Genomic DNA, 13,920 nt, shown 5'->3' with positions numbered 1-13,920 from the left:
TCTTTCTATTTATGTCACGTATCTGATATAGCAGCAGTGAATACTTCAGTTTTAACGTTTTGGGTTATAAAAGGGTATGGAGATTCGAACCCATCACCATGATCTTTTGTTTAAGAGTGTATACTTAGAATATTTTATAAACAAGTATGACAACATCTCCATAAAAGTGAAGCTCTGAAATAAAAGGACAAACGAACATTAACACTTGTTGAGTGTCAGAACTGAATAAACTGAATATTAATGCACATGTCTATACAAAATTATAAGTAAATTTGTTGCAAAACTGATTAAATACATGTTAGGTACTGATTAAGGACATACTAACGTTTCTAGGACTTGATTATAGAGATGCTTCGCTTGTAACACTATACCTTGTTGTAATTGGGAATCAGTATACCAAAAATCAGATGAATCGGATAATTTTAACATACAAAAATTTATTGTCAAAAAGTAAAAAATCAACATGTTTAAAATGGACGTACGGACATTCTTGTAATGATTATAGAGTTGCTATGCTTTCTTAATCGTACCTAACTATTACAGGAATCACCATGCAAAGTTTGAAATTGATAGTACAATTCTAACATGCCTAAATTAACAAAAAAGCTGTCTGTCTCGGACGGACAGACGTACCGACCATAATAATAGAAAAGCTTCGCTTTTAAAAAGAATTTATATTTTAGTAGAAAACATTGTTTACAAAAAATAAAAAAAATTTAATAAGCACAAAAAGTTTTGGCCTAAAATTGTAAATACTCTAACATAATATCTTTGATCTTGCTGACCTACTATTATTTTGATTTACATTATAAAGAGCCGGGGGGGGGGGGTAACGTCTGACTATCTACCCAAAAGTAAAAGGGTGGAAGAAGAGAGAGGGAGGGTAGACTTTTAGAAAATACAATTACATTAAAATATAAAGTTGGTCTATTATGTTAATTTTATGTTCACTGCGGATAAAGATAGTATTACTATTACTTGTAACATACTCAACACACTTTAATACACCTGTACTACCAGAGTTACTTTAATGGACACTAAAAATAAACTACAAGTATCAAATGCTTTGCAAAGGTCAAACTGACTTTAATAAAAAATTGCAATAACAACAAAGATTAGAACATTTCAAGTATGGCTTTGTAACTGATTAATATCCGGTGGATTAGAACCGGTTATTGGCTATACCTAAAAATCATGTACAGCATCGGATTACAGACAGTTTTCCACAAATATTATAATAAAAAAAGCATAGAATTAATAACAGCCCCTGGGTACTAAAAATACTGGTCTTTGTCTAATAATTTTTCATGTTAATATCTGTGGAAAGCTTTCTATAATACGATGCAAGAATTAATAATAAGTTCTTGGCCAAAATATACATAATAGATTTGTAAGGAAAATTGTAAATTGTATTTATTGCCACTGCGAAGCTACTCTATAATTATGTAAAGTAAGGCGTCTGTTATGATTTGTCGCGAGGACATTTGCATGTTAAATCTAATAAATATATCGGTAGATGGTTTTTTATCACAATCCTTTGGTTGCACAATTCTTTCTGTAAGTCCTAACTGTGCAGCGTTTTTATTGTTGTAAAAAAGATAAAACTTTCATAGAGCTTCACCGAAAATCTTTCACTTATCGGTCCATCCTTTCAACTATACTTCAGCTAATTGGAAAAATATAATAATTATTTATCGCATCCTATTATAAACAGCTTTCCTGGGATATTAAGAAAAAAAAGTTATGAGATTTAAACCAGTTTTGTTAGCCCCGATCGGATTGTAATACAATGCTATACACAATTTTTCAGTATGTCTAGGAACCGTTTCTAATCCAGCGGATATTAATCAGTTTCGCAGCCATACTGAAATGTTCATTCCCTTAATAATCTCGGTTTTTGTTGTCTAAAAATTTCTCCTTGCAGGATAAACACAAGTTTATTATGTATGATAATGGGTTCCAGGACAAACGCAGGAGTCCCAAACGTCGGAGTGGACAAACGCAGGAGTGTTATAATATCAATTTAATTAAGTATTTCTACACAGGTTAGGTTATGTTAAGATATGAATATACAAATAAGCCCCCGGCATGGCAGGGGTTAGGCATTTAAAAACCTATAAAATATTTTAAAACAGGTTATGCTAGATTAAGTTTCCACTCCGACGTTTGGGACTCCTGCGTTTGTCCTAGGACCTTATAATGTTTACAATATTATAATGATAATTTGTTCACCAATCAATACATTCTATACACACTCAATACATCCCAGGAATAAAGGAAATTGGAGCGTGAAACGTTTGAACACTCAGCTTAATGAAACACCCATCAATATTCACTAAAGTCATCAAAATTGTTAAGAAAACGTTATTATAAAACTTTGGGAACTAGGATAATACGTCGACTTTACATATATTGATATGATTAAGTCGATTATATGGCTCTAATAAATAGTGGTCCTGGTTGACAAAGTATCAACACATCGACAATATATTGAAAATATAACTACATACACCATTTCTTTATATGAGGCGCTGTAGTAAGGGAAGGCAGGTATACTTTTTTCTTTTTTACCCAGGGAGGATGCTAAATTAATATAAAAGAAAAATTAGCCATATTAAAAAAGACGCCAAGCCAAACTTTTTTCCTTTAAAGACCATTTTTCTATATAATCTTGAATTAGTAAGTTGCCTTTAATCCCATAAAATAAAATGTTCTCCTTATTTTCATAATACATTATTCCCTACTAATAAGCGCATAACTATATAACAATAGAAAGATAAATTGATAAAGGGAAACTACAAGATTTTATCTTATTGTCATTAAAACAAAATCAAAAATACATCAAAGATACACTGAAAAATTTATGACTCAAGCAGTTTTGACCATCATAACTTTTTAGAAAACAAATTTGATAAATCATCTAATTACTTATTTAAATGATTCATGGGCAACCTAAAGGAAAAATAAACCGCTGTGTCATTCACACTCACCTGCATCCTGCCATGGTCCCTATCAGCCACAGCTGCAATATTATATTCAGCCAAGGCCGCGATTATGCCGACTTTTGCAAAATTAGAATGACACGGGGAGGTTAAGAATTGAACGTTGCAATTTATGCTAAATCCGTGGGATATATTATATAATCATTATGGTGGCTACGCTCCTAGAAGCCTCTAGTGGCACTGCCCCCCTCATTTTTAATGAGTTTTAAGAAAGATACTCTCCCCAAAAATAGTTAATAGTTATTTCTCGCATCGTATTATAAACAGCTTTCCGCGGATATAGAATGTACAATTATAAGATTAAAATCAGTTTTTTAGCCCCGAGGTGCTGAAGGCACGGGCTAAAAAACTGGTTTTAATCTTATGATTGTACATTTTTATATTCGTAGAAAGCTGGATATAATTCGATGCTAGACATAGTTTTCTCGCATGGATGAGAACCGGTTCCTATCCACCGGATTCGAATGAATACGAGAAAAAATTTCCCTAGATCTAAAAGAAGCTTTACGGTAAAGGAGAACCATTTAGGTTTAGCGGTTAGCGAGATCTTAGGCTACAGAAAACAAAATTACTACTTTATATAATACTAGCGGCTTCGCCCCTAGCCTCTAGGGGCTTTGCCCCAAGAGGGTTGATCAAACCAATTTTTCGTATTTTAGATTTAAAAGAAAAATGGAAAAAAATTGTTCTTTGGGGGGGGGGGGGATTTTTTTATTTGGGGGAGGGGGGGTAGTCGACCCCACTATTTTAATCTTAGTTTTAAAAAGAGTTTTTTTTTTGGGGGGGGGGTATTTTTCATTTTTTGGGGGGGTTGGGGGTGTCCCACCTTCCAAGAAAATAGTTATAAACCTTCCCGGGACTTATGAGAAGCTACCCTGTAAAGGAGAACCCGATCGGTTCAGCGGTTAGCGTGATCCTTCGCAACAGAACAAAAATTTACTAAAATAATGTGATATGTATATATTAATAACTAAACAATGAAACCTATTACCAGAATGACCTATATATATATTGAATATTGTGACCTAAATCTTTACAATTTTGCAATTATGGACAAAAAAGGAAACCTCATTTTTTCTCCTCATAATCCTTTGGGTTTAGAAGAGAGATTTAATAGGAAAATATTATTTGTAGCATATTTCAGTTGTTTTTAGTTCTTAGAATAGTTTTTTTTAAATAAATAACTACATACTTGTTTTTGTCCTATGATATAAAGTAGAAAGTTTTTTGTCTGAAGCTAAAGATCTCAGAAATTGCTTATCTGAATGGGTTGTTTCAAAGAAGCTTTACTAATATACTGGAGTGGTTATTTGCAATTTTCCTGACCTCTCATATCCGCCTAGAAACTAGGGGCGAAGCAATAAGTCATATTATATTAAGTAGTAAGGTTTTTCAATGTAAACAATATACATAATTAAACTTACATTTGCATATTAAACAACATTTATTTAGCAAAGGTACATCATCCTTGGCTGCTGGCAAAAAGCCATAAATAAATCCGCACAGGGAAAGCAATAAAGTTTAAAGGCAAATATTTTTACTTTGGTTGGTCGGAATGCAGGATTAGGCGTGTACATGGGGGGGGGGGTAAGTCTCCGGAGAGAGAGGAGACAATGGGCTGCTTATTGAACTAGTCCCCAAAATTTTATAATAACGTTTTATAATTCGTTGGCTTAACAAGTTTGGGGACTTTAGGTAATTTTAGTTGGTTGGTTAGTAAGTTTAGTGTTCAAACCACTAATTTTGATCTACAAAGGGGGTAATTTTGTGTATCATAATTGGGGATGTACATAAATTTATCGGCCATTGTCTTATCCCTTTAGGTCCCTGGTATGCCCCTCATGATCATTTAGGTGAAAGTATATATCTAAATTTCTATATGAAAAATTTCACAGGGGGTGTGATAAAAATACAAGGAAGGTTAAAGCAAATATTTTTAGAAATCTTTACATCTTAACCCACGCCCCCTCCCCCACCCTTTCAAAAATGATGTGCACGCCCTTGTGAGTGCAGGACTGTAATATTTATAGGCAACATTGGGTAAACAGGATTAAGTCCCCAAGATTTATAGATCCTGGTCAACTTGCCAGGGTTGATTTACCTCAAGTTGGCAGATAAACAGGTTAAAAAGAGCTTAAAGATTATAGTAAACCTTCTTCAGATTTAAGAAGAACAATCGCGTTCAATAGAAACAAAGCTGTTTGAAATTATACAAGCAAAATGTATAATTAAACTTCTGTAATAAAAATCGGAATCCACTAATATAATAAAGACGGATGGACACAAACATCTTTAAGGTAGCTTCGCTACAAAAAGAACCTGGTAGTTATCATTCGCTGATATCTACGTAAATATTACAGCCAGCATTGCCATATAAAGTTATTGTTAAGTGGAAAAAATAGCAAATAAGTTTTGAATCTGGGTCTTGCTATCTGACAAGTGTATTGTATTCTCCTTTTGTATTTTTTACAACTTTTAAGTAGGTAAACCAAAGCCATACATAATGTATATAATCACTAAAAAGGCATTTTTTTAGGAAAAAAGTAAAAAATAAAAAGAGGAGGTAAATCTTAGAATGACCTAAATTAATATATAAAGAAATAAGGTTTTTGTTAGTATTAAAAGATCTCTGAAAGGTTGGACAAATTAAATTTAGCTGTTAGAATAGATTTGAAAAGTTTCTATTTAATTTTTTACAATATGTAAAAAGATTAAACTGTTAAATAAAATTTAAGTTAAAGAAATGAACAAATAATACCTTTGTTAAAAAAAATAATTAATAGCCTAAATTTGTTGCTTTTAAGTCTTGGAACTAAAACATTAAAGAAAATATTTGTTGGACAACAAGGAAAACAGCTTCTGAAACTTAAAATATTACTATTCTAAAAATTTCTATTAACACCTTTTTAGTAGCGAAGCTACTCTATAATTTGAAACGCTCATCTGTCCGTAAGAGACGTTTTGGGGGAAAGATTTTAGTGAAGATTTCCACTATATATGCTCATCTAATATATACATTGTTTTGTCCATCTGTCTGTTATTTGGGGTGCTAGATCGATTCCTAGATTTTTAAGTTTTAAAAATTGCGTGATTTTAAAGGTTTCTTGATTTCCCTATTTTATCAAGTTTCATGTTTATTGTATGACACTGCTCTATATTACATTTTTTCTCGATATCCCTTCATCATTTTTAGCTTCGCTACTTATGAAAGTTGTCATCCTTGTTCTTTAAAATTGTAACAAATCTTACATGGTCAAATCAAAACCTAGACAAAAGTTTGAAGGTCGAGAGATCAATCTTTTGAATCTTTAAAAATATATTTGAGTCTATATTTATATATTCATAAAAGCTTGACATCTAAGTCAAGTCAAATATTAGGCATTAGTACTTGAAACCCATCTACAATGCAGTAAAACTATTTTATTATGATTTTATTCTTATATTGTCTATTCTCCTAGAATCTATGGGCTAGGTACTTAAAGGAGGAGAGGAAAAGGCATAGAATTTATAAAAAAGGCTAAGAATTTAATTGTGAAGATAAACTAGGGCATCTCGGGAACTTAGTTAATCTTTCCTAAAATGGAGAACTAAATCGGTTCAGTGATTAGCAAGATCTTAACAAACAAACCAAATAAATTTTACCAATTTATTTAAAAAAAGAATGTTGACATTTATCATATTTATAAATAGAGAATAAGAATATTGTATAGAATAGCTACGCACAAAAAAAAAGGGGAAAAGAGTTATTTGAGTTCATTTTCTGTACCACAAATTCTTTTGCAAACCTAATGGAATTTTTCTGGCTGATTAGGCCAGGCTAGACTTTTTTCTATACTTTTTTTTTGTAGCGAAGCTACTCTGCAATATCTTATGCACCTCTGTCTTTCATTTCTCAAGGGAAAATACAATTTTCTACGCTGTTATTAGATATAGACAGCTGGTTTTATTTGGAATGAACTAGATGTCATTGTCAGTATGTCTTTTATTCTCTTGTAGACATATAATTAACAAGGATGACAACATCCATAAAAGCGAAGCAGTGAAACGGTAGGACAAACGGACATTAACAATTGTATAGTGTCAGAACTGAATAATCATAATATAAATGTATAAGAGTCAAAGCAAAATTGTAAGTAAATTTGTTGAAAAACTGCTTGATTTAGGATAATGTTTATGGACATACTTACATTTTTAGGACTTGATTATAGAGTTGCTTCGCTTATTACATTATACTTTGTTGTCCTAGGAATCAATATACCAAAAATCAGATCAATCGGATGATTAGATCACTTAAAAATTTGTTGTTAAAAAAGTAAAAAAATCAACATGTTTAAAATGGACGTACGGACATTTTGGTGATGATTATAGAGTTGCTACGCTTTTTAAATCGTACCTAACTATTAAAGGAATCACCATACAAAATTTGAAATCGATAGGACAATTCTAACATGCCTAAATTAACGAAAAAAGCTATCCGTTACGGACGGACGGACGGACGGACGGACGTACGGACGTACGGACGGACGGACGGACCGACCCTAATTATAGAAAAGCTTCGCTTTTAACAAAGGGATATGTCGTTTTTTCGGCTGCTATTAAGGCGGAAGGCATTTTACTTTTAGATTTTCATGAGCACAGAGAGTATACTCTTTTGCTTTCTTAGTCTTCTTGTCCTTCTTTCATACTTTTTGGACATTCAGTAGGAGATGTGTAATATCTCAGCTGCTATCAATGATAGATAGATGTCTGATAATTCTAGTTAAGGTTATCTTTTAAAAAAAATTGCATAATCTATGTTTCATATGATTTAAATATTTTGTTTTACATTAGGGAGCTTTACTTCTTATGAATGTTGTCACCCTTGTTTCACGTTTTTACTTTCTCGAAAAATAAAGAAACATCCCCTCCCCCCTCCTTCGACATTTGCCTTGGTGAATTATTATACTTTGCTGACTGAACAGATTTGCACACACACACACAACCAATTACGCAAATAAACAAAAAGATACACTAGCTTTACTACCTAATACAAAAAAGCTTAAACACACAAAAAGGCACAAATATTCCAACAACAAAAAAAGTAAAATATTAAGCTATGAAAATATTATATGAAAAGAATATGATATAAGTGATTTTAATGATTTTCCTACATTAAAAAATTCAGGGCTTAACAGTTGCGGTTTAATTCAAATTTTGCAGTTGCAACTAAGTTTGGCTTAAGGATGGCAATGGCTACGGTGGCGGCAGTTTAGAGAAGCTAATTATTCATAGAAGTCTGCAGTTTTTTTTGCAGCTGCAGCTTCACCACTACTGTGTGGATTAGTGCAGTTTTGGCTGTAGCTTCTAAAAAGTCGCGTTGGTGAGGGTAGCCTAAGTTAATTCGGGATTTTTCGGACAACATTTTTAGATTTAGTGTCTTTAAAAAATGGATGGATAAAAATCTCTCGGCCGAAAAATCCCGAATTACGTCATAATAGAATCTATACTAATATGACGTCATCTAATTAGGCACTATAAAGAGCTTCTCATATGAAATAAGCAACATCTCCATAATGAAATAAGTATGTAATAAAAAATTAATGAAAGAGAAGCTGTGCAACATGATTATTATAAGATTATGTAAGTATATTAGAATGGATATAGAATACGTGGAGATATTGACAGGGGAAAATTTGTCCTCAATTTAGGTTGCTAATACTTATTGGTAAGTTCGTTCATCCAATAGGAGGAAAGGGAATGGCGTGAAGGGAGTTAATGGGGGGTCATAGTTATTTTAGCCAGCTGTTATCACTTTATTAGGGTACATAAAAATCTGGTGCTACATCCAGATAATAATATATCGAGTGAAAAAATTATATAATGCATCAAACTATGAAAAATCTTTTGCACTATTCTTTTATATCCATTCTTAAGAGTTTGTTCATTATACAACATATTATTTAGGAATTAAAATAGATTGTTTGCAAAGTTAATATGAATTAGTGACTAGAGGCGAATCGTCTAGTCTATAAAGGCGATGAATTAAATATGTTAAAATGGAAAAAAAAATATTTTTCAATTTTATGTAAATTATCGCCTCTAAATTTAAGTTTTGGTTATTATATTGAGTTTTGATTTTTAACTATACTGTATCCTATCGATTACTCTGTCCATTTTAACTTAACTTAGATAACTCTTCCCTAAAACAATAATTTTGTAATTATATTGCATATTTAGCAATAGAAATCCAAAACATCTCAGGGAGGGAGGGGTTATTGAGCTGTTGATTACAAGTCCCCAAAGTTTTATGTTAACATTTCCTTATTCGTTGGCTTAACAACTTAGGGGCCTTTTATTGAATTTTGATTGGTTGGTTCATTAAGTAGAGTGTTAAAACATGCTAACCTCAAACTGTAATTTACAAATAGAGTAATTTTGAGGATGTACAACAATTTATCGACCATTGTTTTATCCCTTTAGATCCCTAAAAACATCTAGCAATAAATCAATATATTTGATTAGGAAACTATTTGGAATTTTTAATAATTAAAAGATAACACAACAATTTTTATGCAAAATATCTTACATAACTAATTAATTTATGTATGTATATTTTTGTGCACTATTAAAAATACCCTATAATTGTTGATTTAAATCAATTTGAATCATACAGGTTCCCTTATGTTTCGTTTCTTCCTAATATACAAGCAACCCAATAACTCCAAGAGCCCGCCTTACCGTAATCAAGGAAAAGTGCCCTTTACCTAAAGGGAAAATGAGAGTTTAAGGGCTGTTATTTGGGATAGTTGAATTTCCTTAACGTTCAAATTCAAATAAATTTTGTTTAAAAACTCAAAAAATTTAAACTAAAAGACCATTGAAGTGGATAAGTTGAGAGGAGCAGATTGAATAGTTTGAAAATTTATATTACATTTATATTTAGTTGTGACACCTGTTTTACATCAGAAATAAAGAGTGAGGTATTTGGTTTTCGTAACAATTTTTTGGAAGGTGTATTATTTTTTTAAACTAGGTGCCATATCTTATTTTGATTGTTGACTATAGGTGTATTAAATACCCTTAGTACCCAGTTAGTAATACTCAACTAGTTGTAAATTATGTTAGTTTTAATGTTATAATTTTTCGTTTTGATATCCACGGAAAGCTGTCTATAATACAATGCGATAATTAACTATTACTGCAATATAATTTTATACTAGTTGCTTCGCCCCTAGCCTATAGGGAGAGGTCAGAAAAATACTACCCCAGGAGATTCATTAATCTTCCCTGAAAAGTACAGCCCATTTGGTGCAGCCATTATCAGATCTTTGGCTTCAGTAAAAAATCTGTATACTTTATATTACAGGATATGATTATTCCTTGCCTATTTACTTATTCTTTAAACTCTATTATGGCCCCGGGGTATGACTGTTACCGGCCCTGCTTCCCTCTTCCTTCCTTATTCTAAATCCAATATACTTTATTCACACAACAAACAAATAAGATTAAATTTTAAATATAATATTAAAAGCGAAGCTTTTCTATAATTAGATTCGGTCCGACCGTACGTACGTCCGTCTGAGATGGATAGCTTTTTTTCATTAATTTAGGCATGTTAGAATTGTCCTATCGATTTCAAATTTTGCATGGTGATTCCTGTAGTAGTTATTTTATGTGATCTAATAATCCGATTGATGTGATTTTTGGTAAACAGATTCCTGGGACAACAAAGTACAATATTATAAGCGAAGCAACTCTATAATCAAGTCCTAAAAATGTAAGTATGTCCATAAACATTATTCTGTATCAAGCAGTTTTTCAATTTTGCTTCGACTCTTATTCTGATAATTCAGTTCTGACACTATACAAGTGTTAATGTCCGTTAGTCCTACCGTTTCAGTGCTTTGCTTTTATGGATGTTGTCATCCTTGTTATCTAAGTTTTCTATGCAATTACTCCAATTGGGAATAGCTAAATGGCATGTAATGAAAACTATTTTCATTTTCATTTCCGCGGAAAATGTTGATTATGATAGTAGCAGCTAAACCTCAAATATTTACCTGTTTATAATAATAATAATTCATTTGAAATATAGTGTTATTTTCTTCCTTGGTGTCAATTGTAGCATGCTATTGTTAAAAATGTACCAATAACTTTTTTAATGCCAAGAGCACACCTGCTAGTTATCAATTAAATGATAAATTTTAGAAAGTCTTTACAAAGGTACTGGGATGATTCTAGGCTATTTTATTTCTTATTTTAGGTTTTAGGGTGTTTTTTTCTTCTTTTTCTTCATGAATACTAGCTTTTACAAAGGAGTTGGACTCCCAAATCAAAATTCATAAAAACGCAAAAGGTAATAAATTTCTTTTTAAAATCAATAATTTACTCTAAATAGCTCTATATAATGTAACAGTGTAATTGAAATTGTCAGGTAAGATTGTTATTCCATTGGCCCGTGTGTACGTTTAAATAGATTCCTACACTAACATCACAATTTCAGATTAGGCCCACACACACACACAAACAAACATTTGTTGGTTATGGTGTTCATACTAAACCGTAAAAGTGGCCATATTAAAATCTATTTTTCTGCTTAATTTATCGTAATTTATACTATACACGCAAATTGTTAAGTTTTTGTTTGTTTGGCCATTAAGATCTAGCATCCAACTTACCACTAAACCAATTGATTTGTCCTATTTAGGAAAGATTGATATAGGTCCCAGGATATTTTACTACAATTATCTTCCCCAGATGCTAGGAACGCAGCCGTTAGTAATATAAAGTAGTATTTTTTTTGTCTGTCTGTTAAGACCATTAACCGGCTGAGCTCTATTTTTCAGGGAAGTTTTATATAGATGCCGAGCAAGTTTTCTCTAATTCATTTCTTAATTGACAAAGACCCCTATGTGGTAGGGGCGGTTTGTTTGCCCTACCGTCCTAAATCTGCTATTATCCGAGATAGACGGCAAAATTATGTGTATAAATCGACTAAGACCAAAGTGTGTTAAAAATCACCCATGTCATATAAATGAAGAGATGAAACGAGCAGTGGGAAAGACCGTCACGTGGGTGATTTTAACACACTTTGGTCTTTGTCCTATAAATCCCGAAACAAAAGAACTTTCACTATGACATAAATTTAAGCAATTTAGCTATTTCTGTCTTAACGGACAGACACACCCTACAAGGAGAAAATCCTTGCTTTATGTTAAATTAATCATTTTTATATTTGCTAGTTTAAATTTAATATTTATTGTTAGTTTGAAGAAACGCTGTTATATTTGTACATATTAAGCTCCTGTCTCAATATTTGGATTCCTTGTATCTTTTAAACATTCTCCGAAAACACAGAGAATTTAGACCCGGTACAAACAGTCTCCGCTCGACTCCGAGAGGTATCTTATTCTCCGGGATGTGTGTGTGTGTGTGAGTGTGTGTGTGTGTGTGTGTGTGAAGGTCTGTAACGGAAGAATGTAGTGTATTCACATGGTACATACTTCTTTAGTTGGTTTACATACTCTACAATGGTAGAACAGTGATGCGGAATTTTTGGATGATTTTTTAGAAAGTTGTAGCATAGATACAATTAGGGTATGTTCGTCCGTACGTCTATAACGGATAGCTCTTAATTAGGTATGATAGAATTGTCCTATCGAATTGAAATATTTTAAAAATATTTTCTGAAACAGGTAAAAACTAAAAAGATAGAATCTCTGTAATCTTTACAAAACGTCCGTTTTTCCATTTTAAACATGTTGATTTGTTAAATAAATTTGACATGAATGTTTACGTGGTGTAGGTATCCTATTTTCATGAGTTTATAAATGATTGTTCCTAGGACTATCCTTATACTAAAGTAACAGGATGTTTGTGTGTCTGTGTGTTTGTTTGTACCGAAGGATCTCGCTAACCGCTGAACCGATCGGGTTCTCCTTAACAGGGTAGCTTCTCATAGGTCCCGGGAAGGTTTATAACTATTTTCTTGGGGGGTGGGACACCCCCACCCCCCCCCAAAAAAAAAAAAAGTTGGGAATAATGGAATAAGCGGAACATGGTTACATAAAGTTTTTAACCATATTTTATTAAATTATTCTGTCAGAAGTGCAGTCATACGATGTTTTTAAATGTTGAGCTTTACTTTTATAGATGATACATATATTTTATATTTTGTAATATTTGAAAATTTTAATAACTTAGGTACAGGTAGAGTAATTAATATCAAATTCATTTTTAATTCAAGTTTCTATTATATAACAAGGATTCTAATCTTTTTTTTTTAATTCTTGAACCCAGTCAGCAAACATTATATAGTCTTGACATAACATCAATTAAATGTAACACGCTTAAACTTTGACTTTATTTAGCAAACAATGACAATCATTTAAAGCCGTTTCCGATATTTTTTTTTGTTAAAATTGTAAATATCAGAGACTAACTTTCTATTAAGACTTTGGTTTTTAATTAAACTTTGAAAATCAATATTAAATACAAAAGTTGGTATTTATCGATCCGTATTATATACAGCTTTCCGCGAATATCAAAATGAAAATTATAAGATTAAAACCAGTTTTGTTATTCCCGAGTGCCCGGTGGCCCGGGGTAACAAAACTGGTATTAATTTTATGATTATATTAATATTAAAAATTATCTTTAATTCGATAATATACATGATTTTTTTAGTTTACAAGCATGTGAATGGGCTATTTTGAGTATGCTGAATAGATTAATATGGAGAAAAATTGTGCTTCACTGAAAACCTATTTTTGAACCACCTCCCTTTCTCCAATATTTGATTTTAGAAAAGAACTCAACCTAACCTAAAAACAGGCATTAAATTAGTTTGTTTGTGGTCCAAATGCAATTTTAGGTATACCGCCGTAAGATGGTTGATCCATCATGTTAGCGTTCATTAATGGGTTTTTAAAGCTAAGTT

Source organism: Acartia tonsa, chromosome 3, assembly GCF_053477335.1.
Source record: "Acartia tonsa isolate MP-2025a chromosome 3, ASM5347733v1, whole genome shotgun sequence".
Taxonomy (NCBI): Eukaryota; Metazoa; Arthropoda; class Copepoda; order Calanoida; family Acartiidae; genus Acartia; species Acartia tonsa.
This window is presented reverse-complemented; position numbering follows the sequence as displayed.